The sequence below is a fragment of the Halichoerus grypus genome, chromosome 7, assembly GCF_964656455.1.
Source record: "Halichoerus grypus chromosome 7, mHalGry1.hap1.1, whole genome shotgun sequence".
NCBI classification, from domain to species: Eukaryota; Metazoa; Chordata; class Mammalia; order Carnivora; family Phocidae; genus Halichoerus; species Halichoerus grypus.
In genome coordinates this window covers 125,765,165-125,790,104 of record NC_135718.1, presented here as the reverse complement: position 1 = coordinate 125,790,104, position 24,940 = coordinate 125,765,165, and the positions used below count along the sequence as shown (strand labels likewise).

The 24,940-nt window shown below is 36.8% G+C and overlaps 1 pseudogene; it reads right to left on the bottom strand.

Moving 5' to 3' along the window:
• Nucleotides 1-726: 726 nt before the first annotated feature.
• On the bottom strand, nucleotides 727-1,443 carry LOC118534227 (large ribosomal subunit protein uL6 pseudogene; annotated as a pseudogene).
• Nucleotides 1,444-24,940: the final 23,497 nt, after the last annotated feature.

The following is a 24,940-nucleotide window of genomic DNA, read 5'->3' as shown; positions in this document are numbered from 1 at the left end:
ATGTGATGAGTTGCATTATTCATTTATCTATTTCCCCCCTTCTGATAGTGTGATGAAATACATTGATTACTGCTTACAATGACTTACACTGATTTACATTGAATTAATGGGATAAATCCCATTTGGTCCCGATACTATATATGTATCACAGTATTACAAATATTTTATTAAGGATTTATGTGTTTAGGAAGGATGTTGGCCTCTAATTTTCTTCTCTTTTAATGTTTTTCCCTGGTTTTATTATTAAGGTATATGAGTTGAGAATTGTTTCCTTCCCCTCTAGTTTCTGAAAGGGTTGATGAAAGATCTATATAATTTATTGATTAACCATTTGATAAAATTCACCAGTGAATCCACCTAGACCAGGAGTTATCTTGAGGGTTTTGTTGTGAATTCAATTATTTTTCTTAGGTATGAAGCTATGCAGTATTTCTATCTCTTACCATTCAGTTTTGGTAATATGCATCTTTCAAGAAATCCATTTATTTTACCTAAGTTGTTAAATTTATTGGCATAAATTTGTTTATAAGGTCTCTTATCCTTTAAATGTCTATAGGATCTATAGTGATGTCCTCTCTTTTATTCCTGATATGGGTAAATAATATGTATTAGACCACTTGATATTTTTTCCCAGAGCTCATCAGAGCTCTATTCATTCTTTTTTCTGGTTCACTTTTTTCCCCCCTTTTGTGCTTCATTTTTTAAATTAATTAATTAATTAATTAATTTATTTATTTTTGCCCAAACCAGTATAGCTTTTATTGCATCTTTAAAATATCACAAATAAGTCTGAAAAATCATTCGGCATCTTGCTGTTTCTGTAGATGGACAACTCAGATCTTATTCATCAGCCTGCTGAACTGTTCCTTTTTCAGAAACATAGATACCATCCAAAAATTTTCTGATATCCTTGTTTTTAACAGTTGTGGCTTGCTGAATCAAAGCAGCTGAGTTTGATACAAGTTCAATGTCATTTCCTTCAAGAATTAACTCATCTTTTTGGGTTGAGTTACAGAACAAGCAACACCTGGCCTCATCCGAACCGTGCGGATGTATTTCTCACCCAAGAAATTTCGGATTTCAGCAAGAGAACCATTCTCCTCAATAACAACGTTGATGGGGAAGTGAGCATACACAGACCTCATCTTGTAACGGAAGCCCAGTGTAACGCCCTTGATCATGTTCTGTACGCGACTACAGATAGTGCGAACAGTAGCCAGCTCTTTTCTATTTCCCCACCATTTGTCAACTCAGAGCCTCTTCTTTTTCTTTCCAAGAAGACTGAGTTCTACATTGATGTGATTGAAGTCCCTTTGCAGGGTTCCTCTCGGTCCCTTCACAATAACTGTGCGTCCCTTCAGAGTGATGTCAACATTTTCTGGAATGTCGACAGTCTGATTGCTGAGAATGGTCTTCATTCTTGCAGGAGATGCAGCAAAGAGCTGTGCTTCATTTTAGATAATTTCTATTGTAAAATCCTCAAGTTAATTGATCTTTTCTTCTGAAATGTCTAATCTCCTATTAGGCCCATCAGTATATTTTTTATTTTGGATATTACATTTTCTTCAGCACTAGTATTCCATCTGGTTCTTTTTTAATCTTTCATTTTCCTCTTTATTATGGTAATCTTTTCCTTTAAATCCTTGAAAATTATAAAAGTTGTTCAATTCCATTGTATTTGGGCCTGTTTCTAGTGACTGGTTTTTCTCTTGGCTACTTACTTCATATGTCTAGCAGTTCTTATTCAGATGGTTGACATTATGAATGTTATATTTTTGAAGTTTTGGATGTCATTCTTTAAAAGCCTAGATTTTTTTTCTTTGATTGTTTGTTAGGCAGGTAAGTTACTTGTGGGTCAACCTAGTGTTTGGAGGTTTATTTTTAAACTGCATGAAAAAGGTTCTAGAATGCAAGTTGGTACAGCCACTTTGGAAAACAGTGTGGAGGTTCCTCAAAAAGTTAAAAATAGAGCTACCCTATGACCCAGCAATTGCACTACTGGGTATTTACCCCAAAGATACAGATGTAGTGAAAAGAAGGGGCACATGCACCCCAATGTTAGCCAAACTGTGGAAGGAGCTGGGATGCCCTTCAATAGATGAATGGATAAAGAAGATGTGGTCCATATATACAATGGAATATTACTCAGCCATCAGAAAGGATGAATACCCAACCTTTGCATCAACATGGATGGAACTGGAGGAGATTATGCTAAGTGAAATAAGTCAAACAGAGAAAGACAATTATCATATGGTTTTACTTATTTGTAGAACATAAGGAATAGCATGAGGACATTAGGAGAAGGAAGCAAAAAATGAAGGAGGGAATATCAGAGGGGGAGATGAACCATGAGAGACTATGGACTCTGGGAACGAAACTGAGGGTTTTAGAGGGGAGGGGGGAGGGGGCATGGGTGAGCCCAGTGATGGGTATTGAGGGCACACACTGCATGGAGCACTCGGTGTTATAAGCAAACAATGAATCATGGAACACACCATCAAAAACTAATGATGTAATGTATGGTGACGAACATAACATAATAAAAAAAATATTTAAAAAAAAAAAGGTTCTATAGCAGTCTTTAAAGATGGTTTAGTTCTACTAAATTTACCCTTTAGAGTCTCTACTGAATGCCCTGGGGTTTGAATAAGTAATCTTTACTCTGGTCAGAATTCAAACAATTCTCAGTCCTGTTTCAGGTCTGGAAATCATTTAGCTGCAACTCCCAATAGTTGTTTCTTCCTTGGTAGTTTTTGTTTAACTTCATGGAATCTTCCTACCCAAGCTCAGCTTACTATTGAGCCAAAGAATCAAGGGCTCCTCTATTGCAGATTTCTGGATGACTCCTCCATTCCTTCCTCCCTTTAACCCCCCTCCCTCCCTCCCTTCCTCCCCACCATCCTCCTCCTCTCCCTTCTTCTTTTCTTTATTGCCTTTCTGGTTCTTTGCCTTTTAAATTCCAACCATGTTGGCTCCCCCAAATCTTTATTTCTGTGTTCTCTGTATATGAGACATGCTCTGCTTGGGTTATATTTTCATGCACTGCAGTCTGGAAAGTGCCTCCAGCTGGAAAGCTAGGGCAGTATTAGGGCTATGTTCCCCTTGCCTTCCTTAGTAATCACAGACTTGTATTGCTTGTTGTTCAATGCCTGCTAACGACTGTTTCATATTTAGTGCAGTTTTTTAATCATTTCCTATCAGGCAAATCTGATAACAGTTAATTCACCATGACTATTGGTAAAAGTTAAAATTATCTTTTAAAAAAATATATACTTTTAATGATACCTATTGTATAGGAAACAAAAGAGCTTACAAAACTATATATTCATTTGGATAACAATTTATTAATAAATTCATATAAAGGAGACAAGTGTATATATTAAAACTTGTAGGGATTCGTAGTGAAATTTTTGTCATCTTTAGCTTATAGGTTAATAAGCTATTACAAAGTTAAACATTTAGGTATTCAATAGACTTAAAACAATAAAGGATGCAGGAGTATATGCTATAGTTATCTAAGATTGTATAACTGGGCACAGAATTAAGTTTTCTGTTGTTAAGACAAAATTGGAAACACACTTCCTAGTAGAATAAGTATGCATTTATATATTTATAGAGGCAAACTTTTGGCAGGGTATTTATCATAAATAGGATATTACTGTGTGAAAATGCACTCATATATATCTTTATAACAAATTAAATGACTCATTTGTAAATTAACAGGATCAATTTAACACATTCATGTGTAAATGTCACTGAAAGAGTACTTCTAAGTAAGTTAAACATCTGCAATATTACTTGTAGTAATACTTTGCTGAGTAAACCTTATCCTCAAATACCACAAAACAGTAAGCTTTAACTCAGCTCAGGTCAAAATAAGACAAATTCTAATCAATTTATTCAGAATAAATGAGGTTTTATTAAAGGGTAGTAGGGATTTGGATTTTTGGCATACACTTAATTCTCTTTGTAAATCCCTCATGTAGCTTCCACAGTAACCTTGGCAATGTTGGGCAAAGATGGGCAAAGGTAGCCTTTGCGCCAACCCCAGTTTTACTCTATCAGCATTTCTACTTCATCAAGAATGCCAAAGAATTTAGTCCTCAGAAGGAGGCCATAATTAGAATGGAGTGTCTATCTTATCTCAAAATGCAATGAGGACTAATCCTGTTATTCTCTTCATCCAAAGTTATTTAAATCTTCACAAGAAGTCTAAGATTCATTCTCAAAACCTCCTAAATCCCCGAACCCCTCCATTGTATCTATGAAACACATTACTTTTCATGAGTAAAATCCCTATATCCTCACTTTCTTATGAAAGTAACATTACCTTCTTCCACTAACGCTTGGATGCTTCCTGAGAACACTGATTCTACAGAAATTCTTCCTTTCACACTCACATACTGGTGATCCTGGGGGGAAGGAAGTTAGTGTTCTTGTTCTTAATTGCTGCTTCCAGAAGGTTGCTTCTTCCTTCCTTATAACATGCCCAGATGCTTTGAATTTCAATCATCTATTACAGCCACAGCTGACACATATAATTGTACAAGGACAAAAGTGTACCTACACAATAATTTCTAATCTAAAGGGTTCATGGAGCTCTTCTTAAGTCATGAGACCTGGCTCAGGGATGCATCTTTGTCAAGGATGAGACTCCTTTTTTAAAGATGTTCAAATGAATCATTCACTTCCTAGTTGACCTGTGCAGCAGTGTCTCCCCAGAGGGGGGGATGCTTGGGTTTTATTTATTTATTTTTTCCTAATTTGCTTATGGATGTCCTATGGGCTGGTGGTTCTGGCTTGTTGTCCATAGATGTCTGGGTCACTTCCCCTTATTCCTCAAATCTTCTACTATCTGGCTTTTGCTATTCTGTCCAAAACTACTACCACCATAATTTTGGTAATTTTTCAACTTAGCCTTTTCCTTCCATGGTCATTATCCAGACCTACTCATTACCAACAACTGCACTGGTTCCACAAACTCCAAATATCCATCTCTCTGACCTTTACTGCCTATATTTCAAGCTCATTCATTTCAGTTTCCAAACTCTAGAAATATTTATCTCTGCTGGGGTTTACAATCCATTGGCCATTTTCCACTGTATGTCCTCTCTTCCCTCCTTAACTTGGCTTAGACTTCGTGATCCATCACAGAAATCACTCCTTAGTATATATTTTCAATTCTCTTACTAGTGTTTCTCTTTGCCCTACTTTCTGGTCAAAACTCCATCTCTGGCTAAAATCCAGCTCTCCACTTATTCTACACTTTCACCCAAACAATTGAATATGATTGAAGAAAAACAAGCTCTAAGGCTGATTAGTCTCACTTTTTTTTTTTTTTAATTTTATTTATTTATTTGAGAGAGAGCGGCAGGCAGAGGGAGAAGCAGGCTCCCTCTGGGACTTGATGTGGGACTCAATCCCAGGACCCTGGGATCATGACCTGAGCCAAAGGAAGACACTTAACGACTGAGCCACCCAGGTGTCCCTGATTAGTCTCACTTTAAAATTATGACCACAAACCTTTCAGAGGCCTTAGTGCTAACAGCAACCCTACTAAATTTTCTTAGTCCAGAGATTCCCACCCCTCTTCAAGGTGACTCACATCATCCCCAGCCTAACAATACTTCATCATACTTCCACATGCTCGGCTTCTTCACTGAAGAAATAGGAACAATTTGATAAAAATTCATACATGTTCCTACCAATAAACACATAAATCATGTATAGCATGTCTTTCCACTAGTAACAATGCCCTGCTCAGATCCAACTTTACTGCTTGTGTACTAGATCTTATCCCTTCATCAAACAAAGAGCTTCACAGTTACACTTACCTCCATTTATCCTATATTATACATTTTCCCCAATATACTGGATAATTCTCATAAGAACACAGAACTATATCTTATTTTTAAGTCTCTCCTGTACCATGAGGCTGGGTGGAGAGTACACAGGATCTCTGTAATACCTTTGCAACATCTTGTGCATCTACTATCATTTCAAAATTAAAAGTTAAAACTATAATAATCTCTCCCTTTACCCAAATCCATGTCTGTCTGCACCTTATTTCTATTTTTATAGTAAATCTCCTATAAAGAACTGTGTATAATTATGGTTTTCACTATTCCTTCAATTCTCTCTTGAATAAGCAATCAGACTTTAGTCCCCACTATTCTGTTGAAACTGACCATATCCGTGTCTTCAATGGCTGCTTCATTGCCAAATTCAATCCATAAGTCTCAGTCCTTACCCTAACCTGCCTTTCAGTAGGATTTGACCCAGCTGACCACACTACCCTACGACTCCTACATATTTTGGCTGGATATCAGAGGTAGAGGATCACCTCTTTTTCTCCCCTCTCTTCTTTTTTACTTACTTTGACTAAACATTAGAGTGCCTAGGCTTCACTCCTCCGGTCTATCTCTTTAAATTTTCACTATGTAATCTCACCCATTTCCATGATTTGAAAAGCCATTTATAGGCAGATGACTCCCAGAATCACATCTCTAGTTTCACATTCTCCCCTGTACTGCCAACTCTTATTTTTATCACCCTACTCTATGTCTCCACATGCATGTCAAATAGGCATCTCAAAGTAAACATGTTGATGGGGTTCAGGACAGGTTATCCCAAAATATAGTATGTTGGCATATTAAATATCTTAAGCTGAAGGAAATTAAAATAGCAGAAGTAGGAAGGACACTTTGATCTTCCCTCCTTCACCCTTCTTCCCTGAAACAGATTATAAAACTTCCTTGTGAAAGTTATCCTTGCCATACCTGGGAAGAGAGAAGATGTTCTTATCACCATAGATGGGGAATTGGGGGCCAAGAAATCTGTACAAATAAACCTTATTAAATTAGCCCTTATCTCCCTACTTTTTTTAAACTATTTATTACCCCTAACCCAAACCCATGTCTTGTCAATTCTTCACATGCTATTGTTTCTTTGTCTAAAACATATAAAAGCTTCCTGCACTGGTTACTTTTTCAGGTCTTCATTCTTTTGTGAAGGCTACTGTGTATGTGAAAATTATATATATATGTTTTTTTCTTTTTTTTTTGAAAGAGTGCAAGGGACAGGGGGAGCGGGGAAGAGGGAGAGGGAGAGAGAATCTTAAGCAGACTCCCTGCTGAGTGCACAGCCCAGTTTGGGGCTGGATCTCATGACCCTGAGATCATGACCTGAGCCGAAATCTAGAGTTGGATCCTTAACCGACTAAGCCACTGAGGTGCCCCAAATTTAATAAAATGTGTAAGCTTTTCTCCTGTTAATCTTTTTCAGTTTAATTTTTAGACACAGCCTGGGACCCTAGGAGAGGCAAGGGAAACTTTTTCCTTCCCTACAATGTCCAGAACAAAGCTCTTGATTCCTCTGCTCACAAATAGCTGTGTCCTCAGTATTCCTCCTCTCAGGATATCAGCCAAGCCCCAAATCCTGAGTAATCCTTAATTCAGATCTTTGTCTAATAATCCATATCATTCCATGAGGAAATTCTGGGGGCTACTCCTTCTAAGTACATCCAGAGTCAGTCAACTTCCCGGAGCCTGGGTCTAAGTCCATCAACTCTCAACTTGCGCTATTCTAATAACTTCCTAACCAGCACCGCTGCATTCACCCTTGCTCCTGTAGGGCTTTTCTACCACAGCATTCAGAATGGCACTTTTAAAATTTAAGTTACGTCAATCATGATTTAAGAGCATGTCAATCTTATGTTCTAAAACCCTGTAATCAATTCCCATCATATTCCAAATAAAATCCAAAATCTTTGTCACAGACTAAAAATACCTACATAAAAGACTTTTCAGACCTAATTACCTACCCTCCTCCTCACTTTACCTATATTGCCTCATGCCTGTTCCTTCAACACAGTGGGTATCATTTTACCTCAGTACCTTTGCACTTACAGTTCCCTCTGCATAGAATGGTCCCCCCTCACTTTCAGCCCTAATATCTACATAATTCATTTCCACACATCCTTTAGGTCTTTGCCCAAATATAACCTAATTTGAGGTGGTCAGACCTTTTGGAACTGCTCTCTATAAAAAAGAATAACTTTCCAATGTGTGGTCCACTCTATTTATCTACTTTGTTTTATTGTCTTCAGATTGCTGATCACAGCGTGATGTTCTATACATTTGTTTGTTTACTGTCTTCATCCCCTTTTAGAAGGTAAGCTCAATGGGGATCTTGTCTATTTTGTTCACTGTACTAATTCTAATGCCTAGACAGTGCTTAGCATATAGTAGGTGCTCAATAAGTATTTTTGGATGATTGATTGGATAATTGAATTAATGAATAAACTTTAAAGGCCAGCTCTACCAGGATACTGTTTACTCTTACTTGACTCTCCCTCTTTATTCCCCATACTTAACGTTTAATGAACATCCAAATGTTATGCTGAGCATGAGTAATACAAGGTAAAAAAGACATTTAGAAACATAAACTACAGTACAGAAAATAGACATCTGTTGACGTAAATACAACTTGTGATTGGATTCCAACAATGGGGCAAAAGTGTTTGGAAAGTCCAGGGAAAGACAACTCACTTAGCCTGAGGGAGGAAGGATTCAAAATTGAACTAGTGTTTGGCAGACAAAGAATAGTTGATGAAGATGAGTATTGCATACAGAGAAAGCAGGATATAAAAAAGCATTCTACCTGCCTTGGTTGATAGGGTCTCATAACATTTACTATGGCTGGAAAAATCAAGTAAAATCAATCCTGGAATCTAAGCAGCCAAATATAATTGGATCTTTGGCCAATTTATATTCCTTTTTCTTTCTTACCTTCATCATCCTTTTGCTTGTTATTTATAGATACTGGTTTTCAAGGGATCTGATTCAGAAAAATTGATTTTCAGAGTCAAAAAAGTTCAGGGTCATTTAGAATAAAGACCTGAGAGACATATATATTTAGGATTCTCTTTGCCTATCAATATCTAAATTATTGATTATATGCTGAAAATAAGGTGTTCTATAAAATAGAAATCTCTCCTGAAATTTTGTTGATATTTCACATGACACAGAGTTGGAATTCAATAATATTTAGTGAAGTATGACAATATTTGAAATATGAACCTAGGTTTTATTCTTGTGTTTCCTTATACTACTTAACCCTTCTCAAATTTGAGTACTCAGGCCATTGAGCTTTCAGTGCTTTAGGTAAGGAGTTTTATAATAAAAAGTGGAGGCAAGAGAGCCATTTCTGCCTTTTCCTGGACATAAACAGAAGACTCAAGGGGACATGAGACCCAAAGAACAGATTCAAAACACATATGAAGAACTCAGAGTAGGGCTTCCTGTCTAGAGACAAATTTCACTTTTCCCAGATTGGAGTGGGAATCTCCTTAGAAGGGAAGCCAGGAGAGCTTAAACTGCTGGGTTTGTGGGAAACACTGCTCTCCCCCGAAAGTGTAAGTCCCACACCCAATGCAGAAATCCTAGATATAAATCCTAGTGTTTCAGAGCCAATAGGAGCAAAAACCTGTGTCTCTGCAGCCTGTTAAAGATGGAACAAGGTCAGTCATACATATGCTCAAGGGTGACCTAGACATCAACAGGGTTTTAATTCCATAGAATTTCTATGGGTAATGTTATCTAGCAGCAATAAAATGATGCCCATGCACTGAGGAAAGACATCAAGGTAGTGAGGGCAAAATCCTGTGAGGCCTTGAGGTTAGGAATGAGGGACAATTCAGCTCAAATTTACATGGCTGATGAAGGACCAGGGGGAATGAGGATATTGCAGTGGATATCATCAATAAACAATCTTGAAACCAAGCTTCAGATCAGACTTCTTCCCCTCCCACAAGCTTTGACCTCATGTTAGAGATCCAGGACCTAAATGAAAACTAAGGGAAATAGGCGTTAAAAATAGAAAAGTAAATTCAATGACAAAAAGGAAGTTTTACTTCTTACACTTTTGAGTGAGTGGATTAAGAATTGTTTTTGCTACATTTATTATACATGCACACATTGCCATAAGCAAATTTCTAAAAGCTTATAAGGCCTATTTGTTATAAATCCAAAAGTATAATGGTCTCTTATTTCCTTATTGAATACAAGCCATAGTAGGGATTTTCTCAATTTGGCTGATTCGTTATCTTTTTAAACCTCCATTTTCATGTTCTTAGTGGTACCTGAGAAATAATTAATATTCCTGACAAACACACAAGAATGGGTACTGAAATGCAAAGCTGCTCTGAATGTTTTCTTTCTAAATGAGTTTTAGGCATTTACTTTATATAAAAATGGTCTTAGACCTACTGAGAAGGTAGTTCTTAAGTTGCCATCATTTAAAAATTTTTTAAAAATTACCAGGGCTAAGATCCTGGTTAAAGTACAGATTATTGAAGACTGAAGGCATTTGGCTTTAAGAGAAGAATGAATTTGAGTATTTGAAGAGCTTCATAGCATGGACTTCAACATATTATTATTACTAATAATGCTGCCTTTGAATGTTGATCTCTGGGAAGCTATGCACTTGGCAACAGATCAGCAACTTCCATTGAATTGAGATGAATGTCAGTTCCTGACGAGGCAGATCAATTTTCCATGAACACGTCATTAAAGCCAGCTCTATATGCAATATACAACGTCTCGGCAATCAAAGATCTGTGGAGTCCCAAATATGCAAGAGCAGCAGCTGAAATACAATTTACTTCTTGCTAAAGGAAAAGTGATCACCCAGGCACAAAATCTAGTCTGTGGAAAAACAAATGAGCAGAATGGAGCCACTTGAGAGTTTGAGTCACTTGCTTTTAGTGTATTTCTTGGGACTCGGCTACTGTGATTTGTATTCCCCTTGAGATTAACTGTGACAGACTATTGGGGAGATTTGGAAGGTGCCCTCTACGTATTTATGCAAAAAATACGGGAATGTCAAAAAAGTCGAATGATTTTATATGCTTCTTGCGTGTTCTCATATAGTGCCTTAATTTAAAATAGCGTCTACTTCACAGTGTGCAACATATTAACCAGCTGGAATCTCTGGTCCTTGTGGTTGAGAGAAAAGAAGCAGCCACATGAAAATTAGCAAGATAAAAATCTAGCAGGCTACTAATCCAAAAGAGAGTTACCTGGGAATACTTTATCAGAGTGGCTCATTGAGCTCTATTACCAGATGTGAAGCCCCACCAAGAAAATCTACATTGTGCTTTATTGCTACATTTTATATTTCTTCCCGCAGAGGATAAAATTTGTTGGCATGATTCAGTGCACTCATCTCTCTCATTAAAAAAAGGATTTCAAATTAGATCTTATACTTGAACTCTCTAATTCACTGCTATGGGATAACACATAACAAAGTTCCTGGAAAAACGATAAGCTCTAATTTGTTGAATGCTTAACAATGGCCAAATCCTTTGCTAAATATTTGTATGTGTAACTCATTAAGCATCTGAAGTAGGTATTATTTCCTGCTTACAGACAAGGAAAATGGGGTTAATATTTCTGGTTCAACAAAACAAAAAGACAATCTACTAAATGCAAGAGAGAATATTTGCAAGTCATATATCTGATAGAGGGCTAATATCCAAAATATATAAAGAATTCATACAACTCAATAGCAGAAAACAATCCAAATAAAAAATGGGCAGAAGATCTGAATAGACATTTTCCAAAAAAAACATACAGATGGCCAACAGATACATGAAAAGATAATCCACATCATTAATCATCAGGGAAATGCAAATCAAACCCATAATGAGCTATCACCTCACACCTGTTAGAATGGCTATTTTCAAAGAGACTAGATATTATGAGTGGGGGTGAGGATGTGGAGAAAAGTGAACCCTCATACACTGTTGGTGGGAATATAAATTTGTATAGCCACTATGGGAAACAATATGGAGGCTCCTCAAAAAAATTAATAATAGAACTACCATATGATCCAGCAATTCCACTTCTGGGTATTTATCCAAAGAGAATGAAACAATTTGAAAAGATATCTGCACCCACATGTTTATTGCAGCATTATTTACATACCACAATATGGGAACAACGTAAGTGTCCATTGATGAATGAATGGATAAATAAACTGTGGTATATATATATAATGGAGTATTATTCAGCCATAAAAAAAAAAGAATGAAATCTTGCCATTTACAATAACATGGATGGACCTCCAGGGCATTATGCTAAGTGAAAAAGTCAGAAAAATACAAATATTATATGACCTCTCATCTATGTTTATATACGTGTATGACAAATATCATATGATCTCTCCTATAACTGTTTTTATTTCTTTTAGTTTAAATTAATTGAATTAAAGTTATACTTAAAAAAATTAAAAAGCAATGTAGGGAATTGGTGATAATATTTGAAATACATATAATAAAGAACTCATAATCAGACTATTTAAAGGTATCCTACAAATTAATTAGGAAAAAAGGACAACACAATAGCAAACTAGGCATGAAATCTAACAGCGCATTACAAGAGAATGTATCTAAATGGCCAAAAAAGTTCTGAAAATAGGCTCACCTCACTAGTAAGCAGAGAAATTCTGATTAAAAAAAAAAAAGTCACTACACTTACCAGAATGACTAAGCTTCAAAGGAACAATAATATAATCCTATAGAGCAATGAGAATCCTCATACATTGCTGGTATAACTGTAAATTGGTACAACCACTTGAAAAATGTGTGGCATTATATATTGAAGTTAAATATATTCATACCCTATAATCCAGCATAATTTCACCCAAGAGAAATGTGCGTATGTGTATCAAAAAACAGGAATGTGGCTGTTCATAGCAATAGTGCTGTAAGCGTTAATTTCAGCAGGCCTGGAATTACCCTAAATTGTTGTGCTAAAGTTTCTGTAACACAATGACCCCTGATCAAGGCATGAAACTTAATTATTTACAAAGTATTGCTTTGTAACCAAATGTCTAAGAAGATTTGAGGTAGTTTGTACTCAGTTTATTGGCATTGTTTATTGGTAAGAGTGATACTGATGATTCGCACCTCATTTTTTTCAGATTTATTTATTTATTTGAGGGAGCGCACACAGGCGCACACATGCACATGTGGGGGAGAGGCAGAGGGAGAGAATCTCAAACAGACTCCCTGCCAAGCTGAGCATGATGCAAGGCTCAAACTCATTATCCTGAGATCATGACCTGAGCGGAAACCAAGAGTCAGGGGCTTAAACGACTGAGCCACCCAGGCACCCTGATTCACACCTCATTTGATGAGACTATTGGAAGTTGGTTACAAAGCAGAAATATGCCTACCTGACCAACAAATTGTAGAAATTCATGTCTGAGACTCCATTTCATGCTCCTGCTTCTAAAGTGTTCCATCCACAGACTGGTTCTAATCAGAGAGAAAAACTGTGTCCAGTATAATCCTTAACAGAGGGAGGACATTTAGATCCTGAGTCTGGTCTATCAGACCCCTTGCTGTTGTCTGTGATGCATATCCTTACTTTAATGTTTTTGCTGTATTGAATCCTCTTCCTGCAATAAACTATAGACTTGGAAAAGAAAAAAAAAATGTTCCTGGTCACACAGATAAAGAATAATAGCTCTGAGTTTCAAAGGCAGGTCTTCTGGACTCCGAAGTCCTTGTTTGTGCTACTGTGCTATGATCTTTCTTTTCTTACAGACAGAGTAGTAGTAAATATCATGCTTGCTTTAACAGCAGAGCCACTGAGGTTAGGGGGAAATATATACCTTGGGACACAGCATTAGATGAGCTCAGTAGGAAATCAGACAGATGCTCATTTCCCAGGAGCCACACTGCCAGCATTCTCTGCCCAGTAGGTTGAAATCTCTTGTCCAGATTGTTCAGAGGAGCTAATATTATCCCTTGAGGGGGACTCACAAGTTACCAGCTATAGAAGGAATGGAAAACAAATCCATTGAACATTTAAACACAAAACTAATGGAGGGATAGGCATCATGGTTCTCTGTAAAAGGAAATTATGCCTAACTAACCTATGCAAGTTCTCGGAGTAGGTAAATAAACATGCAGAGAAGGAAGAAGCAGTGGCCATAACTGAAGATGGATTTAGGCTTTCAATAATCTTCCCCCAGTGAAAGCTTTTGGGCAATATAATTACCATAAGTTTTGTAGCCTGTTTTACCATGTCTAGGGAACCATAAGAAAGATAGAAAGCCAATGAAGGAAAGAAAGCGATACGTTATATAATGGAGAAATGTAAACAATATAGTACCCCAAGGATTAATGCTTGGAAAAAGTTTGCTTTTAAATTTTTATACATAGTCTTAAGGAATTAAAAATCCACATTCACACACAACAACACTTTCTAATTTGAAATACTAAGATAACAATTCTTCAAGGTCATGTGAGTGTGCTAGAAGATGAAAGATGAATTTGAAGTGGTCAAGAATTAAGTAACATATATTCAATCATTCATTGACCATCTACCACTTTTTAGTTTGAGGCCAGACACTAGAAATAAACAAAAGACTCCAGCAACAAATTAATTCATGATCCTTGGTTTGTAAGTGCAACGTTGTGATCTGTAGTGCCAGATAATTTGAATAAAATGGGTAAAACTTCCTTCTTTTAAAGTGTATATAGTGTAGATACAAACAAAAAATTATAATACAATGTAATAAGTACAAGGTGAGATACACACAGAAAAGGCTTTAGCACAGGGCTTCTGTACCTGAGCATTATAGACATTTTAAATTGTAAGTTGGATCATTTTTAGTTGTGAGGGGCTGTCCTGTGCATTGTAGGATGTTTAGCAACATCCTTGGCCTCTGCCCACTAGATGCCAGTGGCACGACTTCCAGCCAAGTTCTGACAGCCAAAAATTGTCCCCAAACGTTGCTAAATGTCACAGAGCTGGGGTGTAAATTGCTCTTCATTGAGAACCCCCATTGCTTCAACAGTGTGCAAAAGGGGCATTTCAACTCAGCCCTGAGATGGTGGTGGGGAGGGGACAATGCAGGGGAGTTAAGAGGAGGACTGAAGGAAGGCTTTTGGAGATGTCTAAGCATAGTTTCTGAGACTAAGCAGGTAATAGCCAGCTAGAGGCCAGACAGACCAGATCAGAAGGCATTCATGAGGGGCGAAAGAAAAGAATACCATGACTCCTCAGTTTGGAAATTCAATTCATTCTACATCACTGAACATTTATTTAGCACCTACCATATTCCAGGTGCTAAGAATACAAATATTCAAAGGATCTCACCGTCCAGTTTAACAACTCTCAATCTCAACATCCAGTTTAACAACTCTCAATCTCACACACTTGTCTTGTGATATTGTGATCATTTACACAGTTTATCTCACACCATTTGCTACTTATTTTTTTTTTTAATGTTTGCTATTATCAGTAGGTTATCCTCGAAATGAAATCATTCTCATTCACTAGTATTCTGGTGTTTGTTTTGAGTGATAGATAAAGGGGTAGCATTAAGGGAAGACTAAATTACTAGGCAAAAATTTTGGTTCATCCTCAATTTGCCTTGTTTATCATGCAGCTCAGAGATGGTTGTTATTTAATATTAGTTTTGGTGGACAACAGACTGATATGTGTCATTTAAATTTGGGGAAAGAGAAAATAATTAAAATAGAGTGTGATAAAGTCACCCACATATGTTTGACAGTTTTTATCTCTTCCTTTGGCTTCCTTAGCACTATCTTTCCTGCTTCCTCTTCAGCCATTTTCTTAGTCTCATTTCATCTTTCATTGTTCTGGTCAACATTCAACATATAATTTTTGAGAGACTGCCATGAGGGCCATTATTTTAGGCAATTTTGGTGTTCCTCAGGGATGCTTGCCTCTATTAATCTATATTAGTGGCTTTCAATAATTTGGGGGTGAGATGGAGAGTATGAAAAATATAGGTTTATTTTTATTTTGTTGTTAACCCTCTCACATTTACTTGAGTGAGCTTGTTTACATGGTCAAAATCACTGGTAATGAGGGGTATATAGACTTAAAGTTTCAGTATATTGGGAAAAATAACAAAAAAAAAGTTTAATTATTTGAAATATTCTTCCTGGACAATCGTGCAAACCTGTAACTTCTTAAAGATTTTATTTATTTATTTAGTTACTTTTCTGAAAGAGAGAGAGCGAGCAAGCACAAGCAGGGGGAAGAGCAGCAGGCAGAGGGAGAAGCAGGCTCCCTGCTGAGCAAGGAGCCCGATGCGGGACTCGATCCCAGGACCCTGAGATCCTGACCTGAGCCAAAGGCAGAGGCTTAACTGACTGAGCCACCTAGGTGTTCCCAAACCTGTAACTTCAAATACCACCTTTACATTGGTGACTTTGATTCTCTCTGACTCATCCAGACCTTCCTTCCAAGCCCTAGAACCATTTCTGTATTCTCTTGGATGTCCCACAAACTGAGCAAATCTGGAAAATGATTTATTATTTATTCTCCAAATTTGTCTCCTTTTATCACTTCTACATCAGTTAAAGTCACAACTGTCCATCTAGAAACTCAGCCAAAGTTCTGTTCATCTTACATTCCATTCTCCATCATCCTTACTTATAGTCACTCATCAAGAGCTAGATATTCTATTTCCTTAATATATCTTCTGTCATTATATCCTCTATTTTTCTCCCTTTTTCTTTCTCATTGACTGATATTTTTTTAAAAGAATTCTAGACTGCCTTTCCTCTTCTAGTCCTCTGCACTATTGTCATAGAACAGCCAGATCAAGTCACATGTCTGCTTAAAATCTTAAAGTTTCTTAATATTTTCCTATAGCTGTAGAACAAATCAATCCTTTCCATCTAACTTCTCTTATGTTTTATTATTCATATTCATTTATCTGTCTTTCTTCAAACCCAAGACCACAAACCTGGTCCAAATCACTTCATATCTTTCCTGGACAAATGGAGTCTTGCTATTGTTCTCTCTGTGGTCATTCTTGCCTCTTCATAATCTATTCTCCACATGGTATCCAGTGTAATCATTTAAAAAATATCACCCCTCAGTAAAACCCTTAATAGTTCTCTGGGAACTAAAAACAAAATACAGTCTTTAACATGCCCATGGGACACTGCATGAGCTGGCCCCTTCTATCTGCCCAACCTTACCTCAATTTGCTCTCATCCTTCCTCAATATGCTCCAACCACAATGGCTTTCCTTCAGGTCTGCAAATGTGCCTAGTTCTTTTGTTCTCCAGGGTCTTCCCACACACTGTTTTCTCTGCCTAAAATATTCTTCCCTTCATGTTTTCCCTCGCTAAGTCTTACTTATCCTTTGGGTATCATCTTCCCAAATAACTTGTGGTTTTTCAAAAATGCCGGGCTATTTATGTCACCATTCTTTGCTATTTTTATTTTCTTAGTATGGAATAGTCTTTCCCCTGTCCAACATCTTGTTACTCTGTCCTAAGGAACTCAGTTCATGAGAAGTTTTCTCATTCAGGAACACTTTCTGAAAACCTTAAGCTGACTTGGATATCCCTCCTCTGTGTTTCTGTGGATTATGATCTAACTCTATTCACCTTATTTCAATTAAAGTCTCCTGAGAGATTTTTCTGTATTGAATTTCTCCTTACAAGTGAAAATATTAACCAGCCACATTGATTCAGTATATATTATGCAGTGGTGAGTTTCCTGGGAATTCAGTTTTAAAATTCCGGGCAATCTGAAGTCAGAACTTTACTTTTATTGCTCAAACTTAGTGAGTTTCTCCAGTGACCCATAGCACAAAAAGTCATGAGGACCACTTGCTCAACTGAACTTACATTTACATCCCTTTGGGGTAAAATTATTTTGGATGAACCTGAGTTTTGCTAGACTCATTTTTTTTTCTTTTGAGATTTGGAGAGGGTTGTAGAAGGTGAAATATTAACTTTGTTTTGTTTATGTTTGTTATTGTTCTTATTTCAATAACTTCATATTTGAATGGCTCTTATGCAAAAATGTTTGCTTATCCTTGTCTTTTACTACCTTCAGATTTATCATGAGTCCCTGTCAGTCAGCTTTCACAGAGATGTGAGGTTGGTTTCTCCTTTTATACATGGCAGAGGCCCTAGTAGCTTTTTGCAGGAAGAACCACTGGGGACAGCATTTCTCCTAGGGGGTGGTAGGAGTGGTTTTCATTAGGCAGTTCCATTATGTGGTTGGCAATTTCAAATGTCCCACCTAAACTGATTCAGTTATCCCTTTACTATCTACAGTATTCAAGAGAAGCTTTTAGAATGTATTCAAGTAATCATACTGGTAAAAAAAATACTCAGATTTATCCTTAGAAATCATTACAACTTTTTTTGCTGGTGAAGGGATGACAAACATGATTTTCTTATTTTGAAAGTATCAAGAAAAATCTGTTGTATGACTGAAGATTGAGATGCCCAGGTAAGGCATTTCATGCTGCTCACCTGATTGGAGCACAGAGGTTTTATTAAAAGACTGTTCAGAAAAATGTTATAAATTATTATTTACTCATACAATAAGGGAATGATGTTCATAGTTGCATTGTTAATAGATGCACATGCAATACCAATTGGATTTAGAGTGCAAGGTCCTAATCTTACATACCCATTATTAACATCATTTCAACCAGGTGCAATGCTGCTTTGAGAGATTCTGAAATAGCTACTACCATTTCTTCAATTCTGAAGAAGCAATTATAGCGAATGGAGGAGAGCAGGGAGTATGGATGCCCTCCCCCACCCTCCTTCCCCCACTTTCTTTCTCTGTTTTTCTTCCTATCTCTTTGTGGTCTAATAATTTTATTAGGTATGTATCTGTGTCAATGATTCAACGTTTCTAAGTTGCTAAGTTAACAGAATGTTATAACAGAATGTTACAACGTTGGAGCTCAAATTTATCAAGTTTTAATGATTCCCCTTGGACCACGCGCCATCTATGGGCTAGTCACTCTGTAGACTGAGTGTAGTTCTTATGCTGATGTCTGGATCTGGGGTGGGGCAGACCCCACCCCCAAATGGCATGGACTACAAATAGGGATTAAATGACTTTATAATAAATAAAGAACCAGAAAAAGTAGAAATGGATGTCAGGAAGGCAAAAAGAATATGTCCCAATAAGCTCTCACTCCTAGGTATTTATGATCCATATAAATTTTTCTTTTGATACATAGAATTTCAAAAACTCTCCTATTGAATATTATGCCATTATAAGAAACCAAATATTTACTCCCTTGTAAGCAGGAGAAAACCAAAATTTATATCCAGTGGCATTGAACTCCAAGTCAGTGCAAGGTAATGTTCACTCACCTTGATTGGATTCAGCATAGCTTCTCATAGTCTGGAGACTTGTGGATAAAATACTCAATGCAACCACTGTGAAACCACTCAACTTCCCAGGAGCAGGAAAACAAGAAAATTCAAATATAAACTCACATCTGAAGTTTACAACTTCATAGAATATAGCATATTTTTCTAAAGTAAGATAGCAAAAATTTACCAAGCTGGATTCTCCTGTCTTTGCCTCTTGTCCATTGTTCATTATTTTTCATGACCACATCGGAGGTGGGTACTAGGAAGACAGTCATTTAAGGATTGTGCTCATTTGGTGCAGATTTGGAAAACTGAGGAGTATCTTAGCATTTAAATAATCACAGGTCTTTGTTTTTCAGGCTTGGCATTTATCTGGGAGTTTTGGTCAATTGTGGTTAACTCATGGTCTAATACCCAAAGTCAGATCTTGTCACATTGTTGTTCTTAAACTTAAACCATGGCTTGGGATTGTCCATCTCTTAAAAACCAGACTCAGTGCTTTCTAGCCAAACCTCAAACCCTTAGATTAATGGTTTCCATGTTAGCTAATATCTTGGGTCAATGGAAAGCCTGCTGGGGAGAAAGGCATGATCCATTCCTGCTTATAGGCTACATCCCAGTGATGGCCCTTTACAGTGAGGGTAGTTGTCACTGTGGTCAGGCAGGGAGTGATGAGCAGAGGTGCTTAGGAAGGGCCTGGGGAATCAGGAAGTATCTCCCCCCAGGTCCCCTCCCACTTCATTCCAGCCTTCTTATCTTTGCTCCCAGGTCCTTCAGTTTAGGTCAGGTAATTTGACCTAAGAAAATGCACAATGATCTAGGTGTTCATTGACTTTAAATTTCTGGCCAAAGGCAGATAGAGTCACTCTAGCAAAAACCTATTTTCTTACATTTCTCTTCTTTAAGTTTTTTCTTTCTCATTGGATTTTACCAAGAGCTTCGAGAAATTGTAATCACAAACCTGATACTTTTTATGAAGTCACTCAAATTCCAGGCTCAGTGAAGCATAGGCTTTATGTCTCCAGAGACAACAGGCATAAGCTGAATCAGTTGCTTTCCTGACATACACAGGAACTTCCAATTTCTCAGTTTGAAACAGGGATCTCATCACTGCTCAGAATTCCATCTTGATGTACATAAGCCCATATTTTAGGATTCATCATGTATAACATTCTATTTCCAAATACTGATTTCTGTATTATTTAGTTTTTTTTTTAAGACATAAATGACAGAAATTCAACTCAAATTGACTTACATAAAAAAAGGCCTTAGGCTGAATCCAGATGTCCAATGAGGGCTTTCTCAGCTTTAGCTTTGCTTATGATGCCTTTATTCTTTGGCAAGGTGTCCTTTAGCCATGGCAAACACTCTAGCTTGAATCACCCAGATTAGCAGCTTCAGCAAAGGAAGGTTTTCATTCCGACTGGTTTTAGCAGAAGCCTTCTGACATTTCCTAGGTGTATTAGTTTCCTAGGGCTGCTGTAGCAAATTACTACACAGTTCATGATTAAAAATAGTAGAAATTTATTGCCTCCCAGTTTAGGAAACTAGAAGTCCAAAATCAAGGTGTTGGCAGGGCCATGCTCCCTCTGAAGGATCTAGGGGAGAATCCTTCCTTGCCTTGTCTAGCTATTGGTGTTCCTTGGCTTATGACAATATAACTCTAATCTCTACCTCTGTTATCAGATGGCCGTATTCCATGTGTGTCTATGTCCAAATTTCTGTCTTATAAAAATAGCAGTCATTGGATGAGGGCCCACCCTAATACCGTGTGACCTCATTTGACCTTGATTATATCTACAAAGACCCTATTTCCAAATAAGGTCACATTCTGAGGTTCCCAGCAGACATGAATTTTGGGGGAATACTATTCAACCGAGTACATTAGGCATCACCAAGTTCTTTCTCTTTCTAGAGTCTTTGCTCTTGCAAAAGTAACTAAAATTCTCTAATTCTGTCACTTCTTAGATTAAATGTCACCTCCTCAAAGAGGAGTGTAATCTAAGGTAATCTCTTCTCATTATTTTCTATAGTACGTCTTTTAGTTTCTTTCTTTGTACTTACCACAATATATAATGATTTGTGTCTTCTCCTTCAGAAGAATACAATCTTCCTGAGATTGTAGAGTCCTTGTCTACTTTATTTACTCTTTTATCCTTAGCATCTGTCAATAAAAAGTGTTGAAGAAATAAATGGCTGGAAGGTGGATGGATAGATGGATGGATGGATGGATGGATGGATGAATAAAATAGCTGACTATGAACAGTGGGCATCTTCTACTTAATTATACTCTGTCAACCAACATTTTGAACTTTGCTTTGATAAATGATGATTATATTTTATATACTTGCCTGTTTGTATCTATATCAACATCTATAGAAAATATTGAAGGTCTTCTATGTGAGGTGATGTCTAGGAGAAAAAATGAGAACAACTTAGATTCAATACTTGTGTCCCCAAAGCTTATAATTTTAGAAGAAACAGATTTTAAAAAACACAATAATCATCCTTGGAATTTTTATCCTAACGGTGGTATTAATTCAATAGCTTCTACATATTAAAAAAATTGCAAAATTTGGGTTCATACATAGTTCACATTTATACTGAGTAGCAATAACAAGTAGCCTCTCTCAGAGGGTCTGGCACATAATAAACACTCAATAAATATTAGTTGGATAAATTAATGAATAAGTAGTTTGTAAAATGCCTGTAATGGAAGTTGGAAGCAAAGGAATACAATCATTATTTCTAAGGAACAGACCCAGTATTTGCAGAGTTTAAACTGATAGGAACCATTAACACCCACAATGTTCATGAAGTGTTTTCCTACCAGAATTCCTGGCTAGACTAACTAGTGTATGGCATGGTCTGTCTTGCTATTTGAAAATGTCTGGGAGAAGGATCCAAAAATGACAACATACTTAGCAGGGCTTCTCTCTTTTTAATTTGGGGACATTCCATGACCCCTTTCAAAGAAGGATTGATTAGTAGATGTTTAAAAAATTAATTTCTCCATCTTGATAAGCAAGACAAAGCTTAGTAGCACACTGGAAAATATGGCATGAAAATAGCAAGTTTCATATAACCTGTGGGCTAGACTGCAACGGGACATTTAAAATATATACATATTCTTGTTCTCTGCTAGATAAGGGGAGTGAAATTTGACTTTTTTGACATACTACTAAACATGTCTCATGACAATTTGAGCCATGGTGTTGTCAGTTTTCTTGGAAAAAAGCCTGAGGCTATATTACTAATTTATCAGCCTTACCATACACATCTGAGCTTAGTTTCTATAATTCTCTTGCTCTCATCCTCTTGGACCCTTATATTTATTCTCCATATTAGGAGTTAACAGTGTTTCTCCTTTTTAATGCACCTGCCTTTAGATGAATAATTTTATTCATCACTGTCCAGGAAGCCTTTGAAAATTCCTTTGTTGATCAGTTACACAGCTGTATCCTGATCCTAAGACCACGTTGAAGGCCCTTAATAACATACTCTCTCACAGCTCCTATTGTCCATCTGGGAAGTTCCCCTCATTGCATATATGTTTCTTGCAAATAATTTTTTGAGTTTTTGACATGATCCTGAACCGTCAAGCTGGCACTTTATTCTCCCAGAGATGAAGGAGCAGGAGTGATTAGGTTTTCCCTCCCCACCCCTTCCTATTTGCTCAAATCTGTGAGCTGTTCAGAAAGGACTCATTCCGACACGTGTCACAGACACTGTCAGTTAGGTTAATAGACAAGCAGGCAGGGCCCTGGCATTGAACTGTGTCATTTGTCGGTGCTGGTGTACTCAGAATGAAAGCAAGAGAGTCAGAATCTCTCTGACTCATGGTGTGTTCTTTTTGAAGAATGCATTGTGATTTTTGACAGAGAAAGGAAGGAATTCAGACAAAACAAGGGAAGGAAGAATTTGTTATTTCTTACCACCAGCCAACTCCCTGGTTCCTGTTGCCAACAATGTAACTTTAATTTATAAGACAAATATAAATCTAATTATATATCATTTAAAATTTAATTTGGAGTAACACCATATCTTTGGAGTCCAATTCTCTATTTTGAGGCAAATATGAGAAAAATAGGAACTATAGGGAGTCCCATAACGCAAATGCTATTTCTTGTGTGCGTGGTTAACATAAATATGGGTGACTTTATTGAATTATATCAATATTTAAATTATGTCTGCTAAATATTAATTATTGTGTTGGAGTAAGGTGTGTGTTATGATTTTAGCAAAATATAGGAAAGAACATAAGACACAGATAAGTATAAATTGGAACCCAAAATTATATGACAATGATGTTGTCAATATACAGCTTAAAACCTAGGATCACACCTCATTGTATCATCTATAAATAAGCTGAAGGCACAAACCATCAAATTAAAAAGACATGAGAAACCCAAAGTTGTGCTGAGGGGATCCTTTCTTGTTTTTTTCATCCCAAAGTAAAAATGTCCCCACTAAAGCCCACCATCCAAAAAATGTCTATATGGAATACACTTTAGTTGTGCTGGCCCTTATCTTCTTAATATAATAGTTTGCCTGTCACCAAGAAGGCTTTTGGCATGAATACTTTCTAAATTCCAAACAGTTGGCTTCAACAACAACAATAGCAGCAACAACAACAACAGAATGTGTGCGCCAGTTATCAGCTGGTCAGCATGACAATTCTTGTGAACACAGCGACCCGAAGCCCAGTGAACTTTTTTTGAGAGTAAGCTGATCCTCATTTAGAGCCAATGCTCTCCTGACGTCTTTCTCAGTTGTTAGTGAACATGGGTAAGTACTGGATTTTATTCTTTACATACAGGTGTGAATAAAATTATAGACAATGTGAACACAAAATACATTAAACAAGATAGATACTATATGTTCAAATACTACATTCAGGAAATATAAATGTTAAAGTCATTTTTAGCAATGTTAAATTGAACACACTGCTCACTGCTTTTTCACTGAAGTGCTTATCAGAGTAAAAATTATTAAAACATATAAGTGGAATGGATAAAATTAATACTCCATTAATGGGAAAAGAAAACTCAGTAGAGATAAGGAGAAAAAAAAAACCCAAATAGTTCATTAAATTTTCACAGAGAAAAGTGAGTAAAAAAATCATAATCATTTTGCATCTTAATAGTAATGTTCAATGTTCATGTTTCTCCAGAGAGCTTAAATGCTTAGGTGGTTTTTAAAGTTAATAATTCTGTGGTGTTATATTTCTGATTCAAAAAGTCCATCCATTTATTCTATGGTTATATTTATTTGTTCTGAATAGAAGAAGAGAAAATTCTCACTGGATTTTTCTACTAGAGATTTCCATTTCTAAAAGAACTCTATATTTTCCCATTTGGTAATTTGGCCATTTTCCTGGAGTCCTTGTGTTCTATTATGTTTTTTATGATAAAGGGGCACTGCTCACTGCCTCATCACTTGCTGTAACAGAAGCAGCACATGCCACCTCTATTTGTAAGACAATCATGCACCTTTAGACTGGTGGTATGTCAGGAAAACCCATCAGTTAAACACACTGTTTAGAAAATTGTGAGACTGAAAACAAGCTGTTGTGTCTGTGTGGTTGGGATTTCAAGATTAAGTCAATGGCAACAGGAATCATAAATATTTGTGACTGAATCAAGGTTTCACCAGAAAAATACTCCAATTGGAAACAACCAGGTTTGTCTTCTGTTGACTCTAAAAGGACTTTGCTCCTGACACTGCTCCATCCTTTACCTTCATACA